This window comes from Canis aureus, chromosome 2 (genome assembly GCF_053574225.1).
Source record: "Canis aureus isolate CA01 chromosome 2, VMU_Caureus_v.1.0, whole genome shotgun sequence".
NCBI classification, from domain to species: domain Eukaryota; kingdom Metazoa; phylum Chordata; class Mammalia; order Carnivora; family Canidae; genus Canis; species Canis aureus.
Genome location: NC_135612.1, coordinates 22932038 through 22936259, shown reverse-complemented (window position 1 = coordinate 22936259; position 4222 = coordinate 22932038). Strand labels below are relative to the sequence as shown.

Sequence of the window (4222 nt, the reverse complement as noted above, 5' to 3'; positions counted from 1 at the left end):
AATAATAAACAGAAATTTCAGGCATCTTAAAAATCCTTTGGGTGTGCAATGTTATGTATTTTATTTTGATATGTTTTGGCACCTATAAATTACAATACACAATCAACTCTAAGTTGTGCCTATCTATAAGACTGTGTCTGTCAATCTCATTTACAATTGCATCCAAAAGCATAAGATACCTAGGAATAAACCTAACCAAAGAGGTAAAGGATCTATACCCTAAAAACTATAGAACACTTCTGAAAGAAATTGAGGAGACACAAAGAGATGGAAAAATATTCCATGCTCATGGATTGGCAGAATTAATATTCTGAAAATGTTACCCAGGGCAATTTACACGTTTAATGCAATCCCTATCAAAATACCATGGACTTTCTTCAGAGAGTTAGAACAAATTATTTTAAGATTTGTGTGGAATCAGAAAAGACCCCGAATAGCCAGGGGAATTTTAAAAAAGAAAACCATAGCTGGGGGCATCACAATGCCAGATTTCAGGTTGTACTACAAAGCTGTGGTCATCAAGACAGTGTGGTACTGGCACAAAAACAGACACATAGATCAGTGGAACAGAAGAGAGAACCCAGAAGTGGACCCTGAACTTTATGGCCAACTAATATTCGATAAAGGAGGAAAGACTATCCACTGGAAGAAAGACAGTCTCTTCAATGAATGGTGCTGGGAAAATTGGACATCCACATGCAGAAGAATGAAACTAGACCACTCTCTTGCACCATACACAAAGATAAACTCAAAATGGATGAAAGATCTAAATGTGAGACAAGATTCCTTCAAAATCCTAGAGAAGAATACAGGCAACACCCTTTTTGAACTCAGCCACAGTTAACTTCTTGCAAGATACATCCACAAAGGCAAAAGAAACAAAAGCAAAAATGAACTATTGGGACTTCATCAAGATAAGAAGCTTTTGCACAAGGCGCCAACATGGCGGCCGAGCGCAAGACGAAACTGTCCAAGAACCTGCTGCACATGAAGTTCATGCAAAGAGGACTGGATTCGGAGACCAGGAAACAACTAGAAGAGGAAGAAAAGAAAATCATTAGTGAAGAGCACTGGTATTTGGATTTGCCAGAGCTTAAAGAAAAAGAAAATTAATGCTTCAGATGAATGCTAAGAACAAAGTGGAAGAAGTTGAAAGTGAAGCAGTGGAGCTTCATGTGTCAGATGAAGAAATGGCCAGATGTGAGATATGAGACCTTGGTGGGGACAATTGGAAAAAAGTTTGCCAAGAAGAGAGACCGTGCTAATTATGAAGAAGATGAAAATGGACACATAAAACCAACAGTTAAAGTAAAGAAGATGTTTTTAAAGCCCCAGGATTAAAGTAGATGCTTTAAGACAGAGCTCAGGGAAGCCTCCTAAGAGTAAGCATATTGTGGAACTCATTCTGATGGCCTCTGTGTAGCTCTTAATACTATGATGTTTATTTGCAAAGAAATGGATAATTTTGGAAATATGCCATTTTTGAAACAGATGTGCGGTGGATGTTATACATCCTTTGCTTAATGGTGTTCATCAGGAATGGATTTTTAGCCCTCGATCTTCAAATATACAGAGGTATGTGGTTGCTTCCTAAAGACTTTTTTGACCTCAGATTTTTTTTTTAATAGGGCTTTCAGGTCACTGACCTTGAATTGACACACATAAATTAAATCATTTTTAAGTTATCCTTATGTTTATATTTTACTTTAAGTTATTAATCATGCCAAGCCAATTTATACATACATTTTGGAATCAAATGTCATGAGGACCTATTATATGTAAATTCATGAAAAATAAATATGCCTCTCTAGCCAGAAGTACTTGCATGCTACCAAGTCATTGTTAGTTTGTGGAATTACGAGTTTTGCTTAAAGCTTTTATTAATAAAAATTGTTCTGTAATAAAAAAAAGAAGCTTTTGCACAGCAAAGGATACAGTCAACAAAACTAAAAGACAACCTACAGAATGGGAGAAGATATTTGCAAATGATGTATCAGATAAAGGGCTAGTTTCCAAGATCTATAAAGAACTTATTAAACTCAACACCAAAGAAACAAACAATCCAATCATGAAATGGGCAAACGACATGAACAGAAATCTCACAGAGGAAGACATAGACATGGCCAACATGCACATGAGAAAATGCTCTGCATCACTTGCCATCAGGGAAATACAAATCAAAACCACAATGAGATACCACCTCACATCAGTGAGAATGGGGAAAATTAACAAGGCAGGAAACCACAAATGGAGAGGATGCGGAGGAATGGGAACCCGTCTTGCACTGTTGGTGGGAATGTGAACTGGTGCAGCCACTCTGGAAAACCGTGTGGAGGTTCTTCAAAGAGTTAAAAATAGACCTGCCCTACGACCCAGCAATTGCACTGTTGGGGATTTACCCCAAAGATTCAGATGCAATGAAATGCCGGGGCACCTGCACCCCGATGTTTATAGCAGCAATGTCCACAATAGCCAAACTGTGGAAGGAGACTCAGTGTCCATTGAAAGATGAATGGATAAAGAAGATTTGGTTTATGTATACAATGGAATATTACTCAGCCATTAGAAATGACAAATAGGGATCCCTGGGTGGCGCAGCGGTTTGGCGCCTGCCTTTGGCCCAAGGCGCGATCCTGGAGACCCGGGATCGAATCCCACGTCGGGCTCCCAGTGCATGGAGCCTGCTTCTCCCTCTGCCTGTGTCTCTGCCTCTCTCTCTCTCTCTCTCTCTCTCTATGTGTGACTATCATAAATAAATAAAAATTAAAAAAAAAAAAAAAAGAAATGACAAATACCCACCATTTGCTTCAACGTGGATGGAACTGGAGGGTATTATGCTGAGTGAAGTAAGTCAATCAGAGAAGGACAAACAGTGTATGTTCTCATTCATTTGGGGAATATAAATAACAGTGAAAGGGAATATAAGGGAAGGGAGAAGAAAAAGACTCCTAACTCGGGGAAACGAACTAGGGGTGGTGGAAGGGGAGGAGGGCGGAGGGTGGGGGTGAATGGGTGACGGGCACTGAGGGGGGCACTTGACGGGATGAGCACTGGGTGTTATTCTGAATGTTGGTAAATTGAACACCAATAAAAAATTAATTTATTTTAAAAAAACTTTAAGAATTACCCATAAAAAAAAGGAAAAGTAAAAGAGTCAAATGAATCATTTTTTGTTTTATTCTAGCATTTTAGTTTTACAGCTCTACATAGAGAAAATGGAAGTGCATTTACTATGGACTAGTCCAGAACCAAATGAAATATTAGTAATGTATGCAATCTGAAAAATGCATTTGCAATTATATCTCAAGGATTCATTTTATATTTCTAGGATCCAAGACAACTCCAAATGTAACTTCAGTAAGCCAGAATCAATCTAAGATCTTAAGTCAGGAAAATTTACTCGGAACAAATAATGGAAAAGTACACATGAGTGCACACACCAAGTCACACACAGGTATGCACACATGTGCTGAGAGTTTTCTTTCTTTTCTTTTTTTCCCCAAACATCACAATGGGCAAAATGATAAAAACATGTTGGAGCTAATGTAGAAGAGCATTTAGATAACTCAGTACCAGATAAGAAACTACCTCCTAACAGCATAATTTGGCCCTTAAAGCCACTGGCAACATTTCTAAACATCTAATAATTACACACTTGAACCTCTTTCTAGAGTTCAACCTGAAGTTAAAGCTCACCTCGGGGCTTACTAAAAACTTATGCATTGCCAAATCTTAACTTTTCTCTGCATGGCTAGAAGGAATCTAATTTCCTCAGCTCTATATCTGACATTTCAGCTACAACATCCTTTACATTGGTTTGTCTTACTAACAGCAGAATTTATTTGTGGCTATTTTTGTCCCACTTTTGTAATAAACAGACGGACCCATAAAATGGTATTATTTTATTAATATTTGTTTGCCTTCTAGATATATCACAAGAGTTATTCTCAAAAATATTACATGTATCATATAGTTACATTTTCCAAATGCTTTCAATTCAGTAGTTAATTCAAAAAGTCCCTCTGAAGATAGATTGCTACCATTTTGATTAATATTTCTTGGCATAACAGCTTCCCATTTAGCTGCAAAATTGTATTCTAATTAAATTCTTTTCAAGAAGCTATGCAAATTATTGGCAGACTTAATGCTCCCAGCATGTATCTTTTCTTCCACTGCAAAGATTTCAGGAATTTTATGCACAATTAATTTACTAGCGACAATA

General features: G+C 37.5%; 1 pseudogene; it reads left to right on the top strand.

Annotated features, from left to right (window-relative positions):
• Positions 1-938: 938 nt before the first annotated feature.
• Positions 939-1650, top strand: LOC144290220 (M-phase phosphoprotein 6 pseudogene; annotated as a pseudogene).
• Positions 1651-4222: the final 2572 nt, after the last annotated feature.